The sequence below is a fragment of the Vicia villosa genome, linkage group LG7, assembly GCF_029867415.1.
Source record: "Vicia villosa cultivar HV-30 ecotype Madison, WI linkage group LG7, Vvil1.0, whole genome shotgun sequence".
Taxonomy (NCBI): Eukaryota; Viridiplantae; Streptophyta; class Magnoliopsida; order Fabales; family Fabaceae; genus Vicia; species Vicia villosa.
The window spans coordinates 101,848,814-101,868,086 of NC_081186.1; the positions used below are offsets into that span (position 1 = coordinate 101,848,814).

Genomic DNA, 19,273 nt, shown 5'->3' on the forward strand with positions numbered 1-19,273 from the left:
ATAAATAAATTAAATGTAATAACTAGTGTTGATGTCATTTTCGGACACTGACACTACCAGACACGTCTCCTAATTTTTAGCTAAGTTTTGTTTTTCCTAGCATTAAGTCATTAGTTTGTTTCAGTAATCAATCGTGGCCTAAATTATAGGAACATGATCCTAGTGGGCAGTTATCACTCTATTGTGTATTTGTATGTTGGAATTGAATGACATCAATACTCTTCTTCCACATATTCTAGCAACTGCCTTTATTCTTTCACTGCAACTTTACAAAATAACAACAAGTTTTCATTTGAAATCGTTTGACTTAGACATTTAGAACTTTTTATTAAAACAAAAAATCACAGGAAGGTTAAGCTATCACGTATAGCATCATGTTATCAGCTTGTAGTAGACACCACACCATCTTGTAGATTGATTCAGATATGACTCACTCATTAAAGTTGTAGATATTTTGTTTATCTTAACAAGACCAATATTAATGCATTTGGATGTATGTAACTCTATCTATGATCTTAGAGTGCTTCTGCACCAATGTTGGAAATTTTCACTTTGTCCCTAAATCTTATCAAATGTGTTTCATCCATATTTATCCTTACATCTACAATAAAAACACTAACAAAAAAAAGTCAAATTATAAGGAGTGTTTATAGCATCATACATGGTCTAGTTGAATGAGAGAACAGAGACATACTATTGTGAAAATGTGTTTTAACTACATGCTAGAGTCAGTTTAAAAAAAACTGAAGGCAGTAAATTCAATTATTCAAAATAAATATATGAAACATTATCTCCATTTACATTTACATGATATGACACGACAATAATCCTATTAAATAAATATAAAGATCCTACTATATTTTCAACAAAATTTTCAAAGCTACATTAATTGAAACAAACAGAACTTCATAGATCTCATGTGTGTAAATAAAACATAACCATTGTCCGTCCTCCCTCCCATAATAATATTACGAAAAACATACAGGGGAATACTATGTTAGGACAAAGGCATGCCAATAAAATATTCTTGAGATCTCAATTTGGGTTCAAGCATAAACATTTTCCTACTCTTTTGGTGAGTCTTACAAAGATTTTTTCATTTGGCTTTGCTGATGACTCTGTATTCACATCAGGTGATGGTTGCGCTTCCACTCTAGGTGATGACTCTGTTTTCACATTAGGTGATGGTTGTGCTTCCACTCTAGGTAATGATTCTGTTTTCACACCAGGTGATGGTTGCGCTTCCACCCTACGTGATGACTCCGTTTTCACATCAGGTGATGGTTGTGCTTCCACTATAGGTGATGACTCCGTTTTTACATCTGGTGGCTTCCACCCCAGGTGATGGCTCAGTTTTCATATCACGTGATAGTTGCACTTTGTGAGATATTGGATCGAACTCTAGTATGGCCGAAGGGTAGCTTCTTGGTTCGACAGGGTTAAGCATGAATTCGAAGGTTGTTCACATGCTTGTGTCGAAGATGCTAGGGTTGTTAGCATGTTAAATTAGGTTTTAGTGTTTAAACCCTAATTTGTTAAGTTAGCTTGTTTATTAAGTTGGCTTGTGTAATGGGCCTTGTGGAAAAAGCCCATTAGTTAGTATGTTAGGTTTTATTATAAATAGCATACTAGTCTCTCATCATTGCTAAGCTGCAAATCCTAATTCACATTTTTTTTATAATCACGGCATTTGAAACCTCCACAATATTCACATTTAAACGGTCACAATATTCACATTTATGACGGTTTGAACTTCCATTATGTTAACATTTAGACTGCCACAATTTATTGTTTTTTATAATATTTGTCTAGATAGTACTATTTAGACAAATTACTCAATTAATAACCTTGTTTAAAAATTACATTTTTACACCTAAATATTTGTCTAGAAAATACTATACAGATGAGGCGAAATGGTCCCTATAAATTTTAGTTTTATAAAAAGCACAAGTTTAACTTATAATTTCTTAACACTTGTATATCTTAGAAATTCTTAATTCTTAAGAGTCTTTTGTGTTGTATTTTATTTATACCTCTGATTGTATACCAAGTGTAACTCTCAAACAATCTCTCATCTATAAGTTAGATTGTTAGAAGTATCTTGCTTGGCTGCTTGAACATCTGAAGCCTCTTTCTTGTGAGTTTGAGCATTAGAAGTCGATTGCTTGTGTGTTTGAGCATTCGAAGACTCTTGCTTGCGTGCTTGAGCATTTGTAATAAGTTGTGATTATAGTGAAATCCCTTGGAAGTATAAGGGGACTCAACTACTCATGATTTGTGGGAGGAACCATGATATATCACTTGTGTCTCTCTTTCCTTGACTCTCTAACTCTAAACTTATTTTATCCACTTCAAACAATCATATTTGTATCAGATTCTAGACCTTGTATTGAGAATCTGATAAGAGAGTTTTAGAAAAGAAAGAAAAAGCTAACACAATTCAACCTCCATTTTTTCTCACCTTAAGTTGGAATCAGAGCACCTGGTCTATGCTCTAACACTTAACGGTGGTACAGAAAAGATCCTGAGAGAAAAATATATTTGGTGGTGATGAATCTGGTGTTAGTAGTCACCATAATGTAAATCATGATTATAGTGCCTTTGAGAAGAATAACTATATTTATAAACCTCGAACCTTCAGTGGAGATTCTACTGAGTTTGAATGGTAGAAAAGTAAGATGTATACTCATATGATATGTATTGATGATGAGTTATGAGATATTCTTGAAGATGGAATTTCTACTACAGTTGATGGAGTAGGAATAGTTGCTGACAGAAAAACTCTCACACCTGCACAAAAGAATATCTATAAAAAACATCACATAGTGCGTGGCATTGTGGTAGATGTTTTACCTCACTCTGAATACATCAAAATTATTGAAAAATCTACTGCTAAAACTATCTTTGAATCTCTATGTGCTACTTAGGAAGAAAATCAACAAGTTAAAGAAGCAAAGACTAATTATGATTCATTGTTTGAATGGAAGTTTAATCTTTGAATATTTGAGTTTTAGAATTCTTGTGTCTTTAGTCTAGGGATAACTATTGACTCAATGGTGCTTGAAAACATAATATGCTTTCTATTCTTAATTCTTAATGTTTAACTAAAACATTTTATAAAACTCAAACAAATGACTAGAATTAGTTATCAATTTTATCAACCGAGTTTTAACCAAACGACCATATTCATGTGATTGAATTGCGGCCGGGGATCTCAAGAGAGTTACAATTTAGGACAATAGGCTTGCACAATAAAAAATTGCCGAGATCTCAATTCTAGTTCAAGCATAAACATTCTCCCACTCTATTTGCAAGTTTTGTAAAATAATTTCTATTTTTCTTCGGCAATGGTTCATGTTTTACCACACGCGATGGTTCCATTTTCACATCAGGTGGTGTTTGAACTTCCTCTTCAGATGATGGCTCTGACTTCATATTAGGTGATGATGGCTCTGTCTTCATATTAGGTGATGGTTGCACTTCCACTTTAAGTAGCGGCTCGATTTCTGCTTCACTAGATGGTTCAGTTTCCATAGCATTTGACTGGTTATATATTAGATAGACAGCAGTCTTTCTAACAATCCATCCTTTTCCAATAGCTACAAAAATCTCCACATTGTCACCAACTCCTAAATTTGATTTCACGCTTAGCCAATCTTCATCATTAAAAGATATTACTGTGTCTCCTTTGTAAATATGGATGGTGAATTTTGTGTAATTAATAATCAAGACACTAGTGAAACATTCAGTTGTGAGGTTTTCAGGTGTTGATGAATAAAGAACACATAAAGTTATTCCGTTCATCCTACAATCAGCATCCTCGGGAACTTGAAAGTGTACTGAAGGTCCTTCACCTCTATAGGCTAACCAAGTAGGATAATTGTCACCCGGAAGGAATGAATCATTACAATTGGTTGCCAAACTCTGTAACATGAACATATGCTTAGTTATTTATGTAATTCTAATTATGCTATGCAAATGGACATTTTCTTCTGTTTGTTGTGTCAAAATCATCTAGTTACCTGATTTTTGTTAGATTGTAGTTATATACTAAAAATACTTAAACAAGAATTGTTGAGCTAGTAGTTTGCAGTATGTTGTAAGAAGATTCATTATATCATTCACATCAACAAAAGCTATAATTTTACTATTTTGTTTCATTTTCTCCTACAATATCTAAAAGGCTAAACCCGTGTATAATTTTAATAGTTATTCAACTATCCTTCTAAAGTTAAGAATGTTTTATGTGTATGAATAAGCTAAAAACTTGTAATAAATAGATATAGAAGTTAAAGTTAAACAGCAATGATATATAGAACAAGAAGAAGAAAACACTATAATGGATCAGTAAAGGTGGGAGGATAAAGAAGGAACCTGTGATACGCTCTTTTCAAGAGTATCGATGACGATGTCACAACTTCCAATTCGAATCAAAAGAGATCTCAAGGAAAGTTCCGAAATTTGTGATGCATGTGATGTTCCCGGTTCAGTAAGACCTGCACCATATAGATCATCGAGAAGTCTTCTGAATTCTTGTTTGAGTTGAATCTCGGAGTCACATTGTACCGAAACACTTCTTAGTTTTGAAAAGCTGCTAAGTATTTCTGACTGATAGACCAAATCCAAATTACTAGTCTCTATGTTCAAGGAAACAAGAGACATTGACATACCACCAAAAGAAGGAATGTGTGATAAGGAATTCGTTGTTGGTGACATCCAAGACCTAATGAGAGATGGAAAAACATCATGCGATAATCCTTCATATCCACATAGGGATATATATCCAATACTTTTTAATCTTAGTATTGAATAGGGAACTTCTTTTACGGATGTATCTTTTGCAATCAGTGTTGTCAAGGATTCCATCTGCCCCATGTCTTCTTCCAACTTGTCAATCTTTGAACAACCGGAAAGGATGAGAGTTTTAACTGATGTCAATTGATATATCTCTCTTGGGAGATTGCTTAGGCTTGTACAGTCCTTCAAATTTATCAGAAGAAGATTCTTAAGATCTCCAATAGACGAGTGCACCTTGGACAAACTTTGACAATCCTTCATAATGAGCTTTTCAAGGTTCGGTAAATTTGAAAAGTCAGGGGTACTTTTTAAGTACTTCGAATGACTGAGATTTAGGATCTTCAGTCCCTCCATCAACTACAAGAAAATATATTTTTTAAATAAAAATTAGAGGATAAGATGCAAAATGAAACAGTGGCAAAAATAACAATATCCATTAACCATTGATTTTAAAAGGAAAATCTTGGGTGACATGTACCTGAGGATTCTTCCAAACTTGTGTAAGATTACTGTGTTTTAAATCCATCGCAACTAGATTTTTCTGATAAAAGTTTTCTGGCACGTATTTTAAAGGAAATCCTTGCCAAGAAATCCACTTTAGGTGCTTCGGAAAACACTCATAATCTCCTATGAGTTGTACATGATCAAGTTGCAACAATCTCAATCTCTTCATTTTCTCAAAAGCAATAGTATCAAAGCAAACACTACTGGTCCCTTGCAACTTCATAACCAATCCTTCAATGGCTTTTGTTCCCTGCAACACAAAGAAAGACCATAGAAAAATAAATTAAAAAGGAAACCTTAATTTGTTATTAAAAAGGAAACCTTAATTTGTTGTTTGGTAACCAAAAAGCAACAAGTACAACTTGAGTTGTTACATGAAGCAACAAATACAATAATCATATATAAAATGACATGATTCTCATTAACAAACTTTTCCAAAAACTTGAGATGCTACATGAAGACACATGAACATAAATTTGTATTAGATTTTTAACATGGACAAAAAAACCTAATGTTCAAAGAAATAGATAGGAACGCCTAAGCCTATGTTGTTTTTTTAATACTGCATCTTTAACAATGACAAACACTAGTGACATAATGAATCCCACTATTTTTATACAATTGATGGGAAAAGTAAGAAACATTTCAAAAACAAACATAGTTTTTATATCTTTAAAGATTGTCAAAGATGATAAAATAAAATCAAAATGCAGTGTTAAGAAATTCTTACAGTATGGTCAGTTAATACATTAACTACATCTTCATGATACCACAATCGACTACGTTCACCAGGATCTTCAGGTGAACTTTCACGCACAATTTCTCTTCCCATGTCTCGTAGCAATGCATGCATTCCAAGCTTATTATTCTTTTCAACTTTTATGAGGCTTCTTTCTATCAGCACGGTTATTCCTATATCAGCATGAAGTCCACAACCATTTAGTATCTCTGTAACATAAGCTTTGTCTTTACCGATAAAGAAACAACACACATCAAGAAATATATCTTTTTCCATACGATCCTCTAAACCATCAAAGCTTATTTTTAGTTTCTCATGTATTTGATCATTGGGTATCTTTTCTAGCTTTGATAATACACTCCGCCAGTCTTGTTTTCTCCTCTTGCACAAGTATGATCCAAGGACTTCAAGTGCTAGTGGCAGTCCACCGCAATAAGAAACTACATCTCCTGAGAGGCTAAGGAAACCTTCAGTTGGACGCAACTCCCTAAACGCATGCCAACTGAAAAGCTCAAGGGACTCGCGCGCATTCAATTCCTCCACTTCATAAATAAAGTCAACTCCAAGGATATCAAGTAGATGCACATCTCTTGTTGTGATAATTATTATACTTCCTGGACCAATCTCATTTCGATTTCCACATAATGCATTTAGTTGCTTCATAGCACTCACATCATCAAGTACAACAAGTGCCCGTTTCGCGCGAAGTCGTTCATTGATAATAGCTTTTCCCATCTCAACATTAGGCACCTTTATCTTTCTTGTTAGGATATTTGAAAGAAGTTGTTCTTGTAAATCCTTTTGGCCCTTATCTTTTTCCCAAAGTTCTCTAATATTAGCAAGGAAGCTTCGATCTTCAAATTCATAGCAAAGATTATTGTAGATGACTTTGGCAATGGTGCTTTTGCCAATGCCCCCCATTCCCCAAATCCCTACTAAACGTACTCCTCTTGTATTCTGTCTTAAAAACCAAATCAACTGTTCCGCACGGGATTCTAGTCCAACTGGAAAATCTGGGATAGGTAAAAAAATTTTGTCTAGCTTTTTCAAAACATGCTCAACAATTTCCTTCACAACACTGCTTTCATTACTGCAAATATAAATATTTTTCAAAAGACAAAGATCATAAATAATGATAGATTAGAAGCTTAAAACATAGTGCGGCTAATGATGAAGTGTCATTTGACTTAATTGTTAAGAGTCTTACATCGGACAATATATGGTTTGAACATGTCCTCATAAGTGGGGGCAATCATCACCCTACTATCCGGTTTTGTAAGGTTAAGTTAGGCACAACCACATTTTTTAACATGGTATCAAAAGACTCGTTTAAGATTTTGTGGACCACCTATTATTAGGTTTCCACTATTGGGTCACCCACCATTTATTTTCACGTTCCAGATGTATGTCAAGTACTAGGCGTGATAAGGTGTTAAGAGTCTCACCGTGTACAATATATAGGCTAAACATGTTCTTATAAGTGGGGAAATTCTCACCCTACAAGTCGGTTTTGTAGGGTTGAATTAGGTCAACCACATTTCTCAATAATTTCCAATCAAGTATACTAACGCACCCTTAATCAAGTTCAAACACTCTGTATGTATACTTCCAAGTGACCTAATTGAAATCAAGTTATAAAAAAGAAGAGAAAAAGAAGACTTTACCAGTAATTACTCATATCCCAACCAGACAAATTCGAAGCATCAATGAGTGCTTCCTTTCGTGGATTTTCCATCACACCACTCAAATTTGAAGCACTGATGGGTTCTTTCTTTCGTGGATTTTCTTTCACACCACTCAAATTTGAAGCACCGATGGGTGCTTGCTTTCGTGGATTTTCCAAATTATTTGTGCAGCTACTTCTATTGACAGCTTCTCCAAAAGTATCCATAGCATAGCCACGTATATACGAAGGGGTAATACCACCGTAAAATACAGGCATAATAAGTCGATCCTTATCTCTGCGGAATTTCATGATTTGTTCGAGTTCATCAAGACACCAACTTGAATGAACGTAGTGTTCTGAGAACACAACGATGAATATCTGAGAGCCTCGAATTGCTCGAAATAATTCTGGTCCAAGTTCCTTTCCTTTTTCAAGATTCTGATCGTCAAGAAAAGTGTTGATTCCAGCATTTGAGAGTGCAGCATAGAGATGAGAAACGAAATAGCTACGAGTGTCTTTTCCTCGGAAATTGATGAACACCTCGTAGATCCATTGGGGTACAGATGTTGAAGAAAACATGAGTTTGTTATGATGAGAAGAGAGAAGATGAGCCTTGAATTAAAGTGAATGTTAGTTACAGTTCAAAATTGTTAACAGAAACTGGTGGCGCGCAATTTTGATTAATTACTTGTTTAATTTAAAACTAGTATCGGTGATCTCAAGGCTCTCTATCATTGGTTTATTAGCCAGATTAGTAGGTCATTGTACGTGCGCCTGCAACACAATTTTGTATCTACTCCGTTAATTTCTTTATGGACGTAATGTCCATTTTTTCATGCCAAAATATAAAAAATAGAAGGTCCAACATCTTGGGTAATTATGATCATAATGTCCATTACTGCAAGTCCATTTGTCTTGCGCCTATGGTAATTGAGTTGTGAGATCTTTAACAAAGAGTTGTTTTAAAAATACAACTTTAACACTATTATACGAGATAGATTAATGATAGAATAAATGTTTTGTTTAAAGATAGAAGAACATTGAAGTTTTTTTTTTCTGTCTTGTAATTCATCCCAAAGAATGATGCGTACTAGGTTGGGACGCCAACATATATAAGATATGATTAAAATAAAATATGTTTGACCGATGCTTTATAGCAAAATTGGATTATGTTATTCCTCAGTTTTTAAGGAAATCAAAGGGTTAGATCATTTAGTATTCACTTATAAACAAATAAAAACATAAACTAGAATAGTTGGGATTTGAAAGGTGTCCTGATTTGTTTTTTTCCTTGATTTTATTAAAAACCGAGGGAATATGATGTTTTTATTTTTATAAAAAAATAAATATGGTGCGTCTTTGCATATTACCTCTTTTTTTTTCTGACTGAGGTAAAAATTTTGTCATAAAAAATATTATTTGTTGTGGTATCGTATCTTATTTCACTAAATAGACGTCCTTACTAAGAAATGTCGTATAACCTTTCCTACCTGTTTTTTTTTCTTTTAACAAATCAAAACTAACTTTTCTCACTCATAATCAAAAGATTAATACAAAGAGGAATTACATGCATAATACTACGACTAGCCCAAGAATTAGTCGCATTTGCTAACGAGTGAGCAACCATATTCACTTGATGTTTAACAAATTTCACCTCAATTGGAAAAATTATGTAATAGTAACAGAATATATCTTATTATAGTATAAAACTCCGAAATTCATATGGTAACAGAGTGAAAAACTTGCATCACTCTAAGAGAATCACTTTTGAAGGTAATACGATCAATATTTAACGGCATAACAAATTGGATAGCTTCTTTGAGGACGAAAGCTTTTGCTTCAAGAACATAAAAGTTACCAGGATCCCATGTCACTCCAATATCAATGAAATTACCGAGATCATCTTTAAGACACCAATTTCTATTAGTCGTATTAGTATTATTATTATTATTGATCTAAACGATGACATTGATCTACTTATTTCACTAAATAGATGTTCTTTCAAGGAAACTAATAGATTATTTTATTATTTTAGACTAAACACGTTATCCAACTTAGAACTTCACATAAAACACCCTCATAAATAAACCATAGACTTTAGCGACTAAGGATAATGAGGACAATTTTAAGATGATATAATTTATGAGTCAAATTATTCTAATTATAATTAGTTTTAAATAATAGTATTTTATTATTTTTAAATAAAATAAATAGATTAATAATTTATTTTAGTATATTTTAAATAGCTATAATAATTTTTATATAAAAATAAAACATATAATTAAGATAATAGGTTATCGTGACAATTTATTTTAGAAAAAATGTAATTCTATTATGACATTTGAGAAAAATATGAAGTCAAAAATATTTTTTTTGTTAGATCAATTTAGAATATTTAAATGACTATGTATGTCAATTTATTGTTAAATTTCAGCTTTAAAACTTCAATAGATATTGTTTAAACTTCACCCCAAATAATTGTAAAATAGTCATTACTTTTATTATTATTAATATTAAAAAAATCTTATTTATTTTAAAAAGCTTTGAATTTTAGTTTGACGCCAATTTATTTTGATTAAATCTCTCTACTTATGATTTTTAATTAATTAAAAATTCAAATCAACTCAAATTTTAAATTTACTTTTAATTTGATTTAATTTTTAACAAAGAGAAATAATAAATTTAATGGTAATGTAAATCTGCAATACAAACAATTAAATAATATTAACTTATTTTTAAATATAATAAATAGATTAATAACTTATTTTAATAGATTTTGTATTCATTTTAAAATATTAAAAAAAAATTAAGTTTGTTATAAAAGAAAAAAATGACATTTATATATTAGTTTGAAATTATGGTAGGTGAGTTCGAATATGTATATTCAGACAAAGTGTAGTTTTTTCAGCTCAAACACAATATTAATGAAAGCAATGGGGGGATAAAATAAGGAAATTTTACCATAAATTGCAGCTTATGTTGTTCCCTTGGATGTGATAAAATACAAAAAGTCTGGTTTGGAATCGAAAAGTTGGTTGAAAATGATTTTTTTTTTTTTTTAGGTTTTTGGTTATGGAAGGAGTTTGGAGTGTGAGACAGATGATTATGCATGGTGGTCATATATTCAATCATCTGCTGGAGATTTTGAGGGATACATCTCCGAAAATATTACTAAATGGTTAAAAAAATCTTCTGAATGGAATTGTCGGAAAATGACTTCAAGGATATGTTCTGAGATGTATTTCCGAATTAACCTTGGATTTATTTATAAATGTATCTCCGAACTAAATTTTAACAAAAAATTATATTTTGTGCGTTCGGAGATGTATCTCCAAATAAATTTAAGGATATTTTGGGATTTTCAGAGATACACTCCACTGCATATACATAAGGGTGTAACTAGAAATTCTCAAATATCATGAATAAGATCTGAACCATGTTTATTTTAAATAATTAAAACACAATATTCCTTTCTAATTCTCAACAGTGCAGGCAAGAATCCACCTTTAGTTCTAATTGTCAAATAGAAAGGAAGACTGAAAATTAAGCTACCTTAAGACTGCAAATCTTAACATGAATACACCCTCTTACTAATACTCTCAGTTATAAAATATATTATCTATTAACTTGAATTCATCTGGCCTAGATGCACTAATTTTACACTTCCTTGATCAAACCAAGCACTGTTTATAGCAGGGCCTTTTCAAGGCTACCATGTATTGGTAGAGATGATGATGATGAAGATCACATCCAAGACCCAAGCAAGCATTGTACGTCCTCCCTGAAATATATTACAAAACATACAAGAGAGTTCCATACAGAACAAAGTGCGTGTCCAATATAAAATTGGTAAGATCTCAATTCTGGTTCAAGCATAAACATTTTCTCACTCTTTTTACAAATCCTATAAAAGAAATTCTTTTTGTCTTCGGTAATGGTTCATTCTTGACAAAAAGTGATGGTTCCGATTTCACATCAGGTGATGGTTGTGCTTCTACTTGAATTGTTGGCTCAACTTCCGTTCCATATATTAGATAGACAGCCGTCTCCTTAACAGTTAATCGGTGTCCAATAGCTACAAAAATCTCCACATTGTCACCAACTCCTAAATTTGATTTCACGCTTAGCCAATCTTCATCATTAAACGATATTACTGTGTCTCCTTTGTAAATATGGATAGTGAATTTTGTGTAATTAATAATCAAGACACTAGTGAAACATTCAGATGTCGGGTTTTCAGGTCTTGATGAATGAAGAACACACAGAGTTATGCCCTTCATTGCAGAATCAGTATCCTCGGGAACTTGAAATTTTATCGAAGGTCCTTCACCTCTATAGACTAACCAAGAAGGATAATTGTCTTCCGGGAAGAATGAATTGCTACAATTGGTTGCCAATCTCTGTATCATGAGCATTTGCTTAGTTATTTAAATTATTCTAATCATGCTTTGCAATTTGTTGAATAGATTTGTATATTTAAGAGTCTTTTATCTTCCATGTTCTCTAATGATAAATATCGGTAAAGGTGGAAGGATAGAAAAGGAACCTGTGATAAGCTCTTCTCAAGAGTATCGATGACAATGTGGCAACTTCCAATTCCAATCAAAACAGATCTCAAGGAAAGATCTGATTCTGAAACTTGTGATGCATGTGATGTTCCCAGTTCAGTAAGACCTGCACCGTATAGATCATCAAGAAATCTTTTGAATTCTTGTTTCAGTTGAATCTCTGAGTCACATTGAATCGAAACACTTCTTAGTTTTGAACAGCTGCTAAGTATTTCTGATTGATAGACCAAACCGAAATTACTAGTCTCTATGTTCAGGGAAACAAGAGACATTGACATACCACCGAAAGGAGGAATGTGTGATAAGGAATTCGTTGTTGGTGACATCCAAGACCTAATGAGAGATGGAAAAACATCATGCGATAATCCTTCATATCCACATAGGGATATATATCCAATACTTTTTAATCTTAGTATTGAATAGGGAACTTCTTTTACAGATGTATCTTTCGCAATCAGTGTTGTCAAGGATTCCATCTGCCCCATCTCTTCTTCCAACTTGTCAATCTTTGAACAGCCAGAGAGGATGAGAATTTTCACTGATGTCAATTGATATATCTCTCTTGGGAGATTGCTAAGGCTCGTACAATCCTTCAAATTTATCAAAAGAAGATTCTTGAGATCTCCAATGGATGAGTGCACCTCGGACAAACTTTGACAATCCTTCATAACGAGTTTTTCTAGGTTCGGTAATTTTGAAAAGTCAGGGGTGCTTTTTAAGCACTTGGAATGACTGAGATTGATAATTTTCAGCTTCTGCATCAACTGCAAGAAAATAATTGTTTAAAAGAAAAATTAGTGGATAAGATGAAAATGAAACAGTGGCAAAAATAACTATTTCCATTAACCATGATTATAAAAGGAAAATATCTAGTGATATATGTACCTGAGGCTTCTTCCAAACTTGTGTAAGATTACTGTGTTTTAAGTCCATAGCAACTAAATTGTTCTGATAAAAGTTTTCTGGCATGTATTTTAAAGGAAATCCTTGCCAAGAAAGCCATTTCAGGTTACTTGGAAAGCACCCATAATCTCCTATGAATTGTACATGATCAAGTTGCAACAATCTCAATCTCTTCATGTTCTCAAAAGCAATAGTATCGAAGCAAACACTACTGGTCCCTTGCAACTTCATAACCAATCTTCAATGGCATTTGTTCCCTGCAACACAAAGAAAGACCATAGAAAAATAAATTAAAAAGGAAATCTTAATTTGTTGTTTGGTAACCAAAAAGCAACAAGTATAACTTGAGTTGTTACATGAAGCAACAAACACAATCATATATAAAATGACATGATTCCATGAACGAACTTCTCCACAAATTTGAGATGCTACATGAAGACACATGAATGGAAACATGTAAGATTTTTAACATGGACAAAAAAACCTATTGTACAAAGAAATAGATAGGAACACTTGTGAGATAATGAATCCCAATATTTTTCGACAATTGATGGGAAAAGTAAAACACATTTAAAAAACAACCATAGTTTATTAGTCTTTATATCTTTAAAGATCATAAAAGATGATAAAAAAAGTGAAGATTCATTGTAAAGAAATTCTTACGGTGTGGTCAGTTAATACATTAACTACATCCTCATGACACCACAATCGACTACGTTTCTCAGGCTCCTCAGGTGAACTTTCACGAACAATTTCTCTTCCCATGTCTCGTAGCAAAGCATGCATTCCAAGCTTATTATTTGTTTCAACTTTTATGAGGCTTCTTTCTATCAGCACGGTTATTCCAATATCAGCATGAAATCCACAACCATTTAGTATCTCTGTAACATAAGCTTTGTCTTTACCGATAAAGAAACAACACACATCAAGAAATATATCTTTTTCCATACGATCCTCTAAACCATGAAAGCTAATTTTTAGTTTCTCGTGTATTTGATCATTGGGTATCTTTTCTAGCTTTGATAATACACTCCGCCAGTCTTGTTTTCTCCTCTTGCACAAGTAAGATCCAAGGACTTCAAGAGCTAGTGGCAGTCCACCACAATAGGAAACTACATCTCCTGAGAGGCTAAGGAAACCTTCAGCTGGATGCCCCTCCTTAAACGCATGCCAACTGAAAAGCTCAAGGGACTCGATCGCATTCAATTCCTCCGCTTCATAAATAAAGTCAACTCCAAGAATGTCAAGTAGATGCACATCTCTTGTTGTGATGATTATTATACTTCCTGAACCAATCCCATTTCGATTCCCACATAGCGCCTTTAGTTGCTCCAGCGTACTCACATCATCAAGTACAACAAGTGCCCGTTTTGTGGAGAGTCGTTCATTGATCATAGCTTTTCCAACTCAACACTATGCACCTTTATTTTTCTTGTTAGGATATCTGAAAGAAGTTGTTCTTGTAAATCCTTTTGGCCTCTATCTTTCTCCCAAACTTCTCTAATATTAGCAAGGAAGCTTCGATCTTCAAATTCATAACAAAGATTATTGTAGATGACTTTGGCAATGGTACTTTTGCCAATCCCCCCCATTCCCCAAATCCCTACTAAACAAACTTCTTTTGTATTCTGTCTTAAAAACCGAATCAACTGTTCCGCACGGGATTCTAGTCCAACTGGAAAATCAGGGATAGGTAAGCATTTTTTGTCTAGTTTTTTCAAAACTTGGCCAACAACTTCCTTCACAACACTGCTTTCGTTACTGCAATAGTAAAATATTTTTCAAAAGACAAAGAAGGTCATAAACAATGCAAGATTACAAGCTTAAAACATAGTACTGCTAATCATGAACTGACATTTGACTCAATTTCCAATCATCTAAACTAACACCGCTAATAAAGTTCAAATACTATGTACTTTGTATGAACACTTCCAAGTTGCTGCAAGTAACCTATTAGAAATAAAGTTATAAAAAGAAGAAGACATTTACCTGTAATTATTCATATCCCAACCAGCCAAATTCGATGCATCGATGAGTGCTTTCTTTCGTGGATTTTCCTTCACATCACTCCTTTGATTATTTCAACAAAAAATATTTCAAAATACAAAAATGCAATATTTGAAGGCTAAAATCATTAAATCCATTTACCTGTGACTTATATCCCAAGCAGCCCAAGTGGAAGATTTGTTGAGTGTTGTCTTTGGTGAATTTTCCAAATTATTTGTGTTGCTACTTTTATTGACAGCTTCTCCGAAAGTTTGCTTAGCATATTCACGTATATACGAAGGGGTAATACCACCGTGAAATAAAGGAAGAATAACTCGATCCTTATCTCTGTGGAACTTCATGATTTGTTCGAGTTCATCAAGACACCAACTAGAATGAACGTAGTTTTCTGAGAAAACAACTATGAATATCCGAGAACCTCCAATTGCTCTCAGTAACTCCGGTCCAAGTTCCTTTCCCTTTTCAAGATTCTCATCGTCAAGAAAAGTGTTGATTCCAGCATTTGAGAGTGCTGCATAGAGATGAGAAACGAAATTGCTGCGAGTGTCTTTTCCTCGGAAATTGATGAACACCTCGTAGATCCATTGGGGTCTGGATGTTGAAGAAAACATGAGTTTGTTATGATGAAAAGAGAGAAGATGAGTGATTACAGAGAGACTCACTTTATGGAAATGAATCAATAAAGTAAGGTCAACGTTCGTCACAGATTGTTTACAAAAATGGTTAGAGCGGTTAATTTAAAACTTACTAGCCACCAGATAAGTTCACTCAGTTAACATCTATTATAAATATATAAATATATTACTATAAAAACTAAAGTACATGAAAAATTCAGTGTATATCTTTCTGACTTCATTTATAACTTTTCAACTTTTCTGATTTCAAGGTTAAAATTATCTAATTACCATCTTGCTTCAATTATATGGATTTGGTATTTAATGTATCTGACGTGTCGCTTCAACAATTCTTTTTACTATTTTTATTTTATTTAAATGTCCTAATCAAATTCAAATATTCAAACGAATCATTGATTTTTATCTTGGCTCAATGATGTGTTGACTAAGAGAGTCATAAAGGATGTGTTTAAGGTTGAAGATGAGCATTGACATGGATAACTTGGAGCACTTGAATTAAGGTGGTTTGTTGGATGAAAATTCAATAATTCAAGTACTGTAATCGGTTAACACTGGTGTGTAACTGGTTACAGTCGAAGGAAAAACACTTCTAAGATAATGAAAAAGTTGTTTTGCATTGTGGTAACTAGTTATGCAAACGCCTTAATTAACCGATTACAACTGTGTTGTATTGTTTTTGTTGTTTTAGTGGTAACTGGTTAACCATTTGTGTTAACTGGTTACACACGCGAACTTTCAGCTTTTCTTGTTGTTTAAGGTTTTGTTTTAGGTCCTAATTATTATAATACTCTTGTATAAATGTCTTGGAGGCATCTCATCTCAAGTTTAATGTCATTATTGATTTTCACCCTCAATTACTCTTTATCTCTCTAATTTTGTTCTTCTCCACAAGCACTAAACCTCCTTTAATTTACCCATTATGAGATTCTATGTTCTAACATTTGGCATAAATAGCTTGATTCTGATCCATAATAAAGAGAGACTAACTGGTAAAGAGGGAGATCATTCGAGATGAACATGATAATGTATGTGCATTGATAGACAAGGAGAAGTCAAAAGTTACAGCAACTCCAATGGAAACTGTGACTGCAATATCCACTCTTAGATATTTTGAATGATGTCAAAACTAGGTAATATTTAGTATTTGTACATTAGACATATTATCTCTTTATGTCTGAGTTGCATTTTCATCTTAGGATACTTAAGGATCGAGTCAAAATGTTTTTGACATGTTAAGATCTTCAAAAATGTGCATTTTTATGAAAAATCATTTTTAGAGTCGACTCATTCGTGTTAGGAGCCGACTCCCACTGAAAAAAATCTGAAAAGGAAACTCTTTAGTCTAAAGGAGTCTACCCCTAGGGTATTGGAGTCGATACAAAGCACGAAGGAATCGACTCCCACGAGCTATGTATCGACTCCCACTGAAGCAACTTTTCAAAATTCTTTTCGGTCCAACAGAAGTCGACTCCCAGGCTGTATGGGTCGACTCCCTTGCCTTTGGAGTCAACTCCCACTATTCAAAATGTCCAATTTTATAATTTTACAACCCTATTTTTTATGTTTCAGACAGACACACATATATATTCATTCATGCATCATTTCTCTTTATTGAAACTAAAAATATACGCAAAATTGTTCATCATATAATTCAAGTTCATTCCCTTAATGCATACACACAACAACCACACATAATCATTTTTGTTGTGTGATCTTGAGATAGTTTGATAATGTTCAATTGGGATTCGTTTTGTAATCAATTGGGTTGGAAATTCTGTGGAAGTTTCAAGATAGATCCATTGGGGTTTTCTTCCAAGATCAAGGATTAACTTGGGAGTTTTTCATAAGATTGTGCAATTTGAATTCAGTCGAGTGAAAGCTTTGAAGAACGGGGATATCTGTCAATGGAGTATGGTAACTGGAGGATCAATTTGGTAATCTTGGGTCACGATATGTTTGCAATTTGGATTCATCTAAGTGAAAACTTCGAAGAAAGGGTTTTGTTGAAGGAGTAACGGTAACCGAAGGATCAAATTGAAACTATTCGGTTAGGATCAACATTAATTCCTTTGAGGGTTGAATGGTTAATTTTCTCTTGTAAAACTATATTTACAAAGATTAATTTTCATTATCTCAATTCCTTTCAAATTGAAAACAGACATTCCCATAGCAAAGCCGATTAGAAAATTGCCTAAAAAAAATCCTTGTGTCTCTATTTTATTTTCAACTCTCTCTACCAATTACCACCATCCCACCACTAATTTTTATTTTATTGTCAACTCTCTCTCTCTATCAATTACCACCATCACCAATCTTTTTTTTTATATATTTTAAATTCATCTTTTTTTCATGTGATACTATAATACAATCAGTATATCATATCATAATCCTAATCCTAGAATGTCTCTAATTTTTTGTCTAATATTCTACAATGTCTCTATTATTTTTTTACATGTATAAATATTAAAATAGTAAGATGTGTGTAGAGCTATTACAATAAAATTTTATGCATATTTATTATCTCACTTGTTTATTTATTAACTATCATTTTAAGATTTTACACCTATTATATTTTATAATCATCTTATTTTTCTAGAATATTTGTTTCTTTAATTATTCTCTTTCTTAATCTATAAATGGTTTTATTCTATTTCTTTAGGGAGTTATATTGCTCTTTGTATTAAAGTTAATTTAATTCATTTAAATAATAAAGTATTTATTATTGAAAAATATAAATATGAGACACTCTTTAAAAGTTTAAAAGGATATCTTCTTGTTTAGAAATACTTGTATTTAATGTATTCGAAATTGAAATAATTGACGGTTTCAAGAAATAAATAGTACACCATGTTTTTGTTTAAAAATACTTGTATTCAATGATTTAGAGATTGAATAATTGATTTATTTAAATAATATTTTTATAATCGGAATCTTTATTAAGTGCATGTAAGATACTAGTTAACGTGATATTTTATTATTATTATATGATTAATATATTTAATTAAAATAAATCCTGAAATATATGATATATAATATTTTTATTTTTGAGATCATATAATATTTATGAACTGTTTATAATACCATACTATTTTAATACGATTTAACTCATACAACACTTATTTATCTAACAATCACATATCATACATTTTATATCTATTCTTTTAAATATCACCATTTAAATATGGCATGATATTTTATATAATGTATTATTACTCCGTTTGGTTTAGTTTTATTAATTTTTGCTTTAAAATGTTTTAGACATACTATATTTTATATATTCATACAATTTCCTTATATTGTAACATTTGAATTTACATCTCTTATTTTCGCTTCTATTCTTATACTTTAATTTCATAGTTTAGATACATATGGCACTCTTTTATAATATAAAATTTTATGTGATATTTCTTATGCTCTATTTTATATTAATTAATGATTTCACACAAATTCATAC

At 32.4% G+C, this 19,273-nt stretch overlaps 1 pseudogene; it reads right to left on the minus strand.

The window, feature by feature from the left end:
• Window positions 1-515: 515 nt before the first annotated feature.
• LOC131619863 (uncharacterized) lies at window positions 516-15,890 on the minus strand (annotated as a pseudogene).
• Between the last annotated feature and the right edge of the window lie 3,383 nt (window positions 15,891-19,273).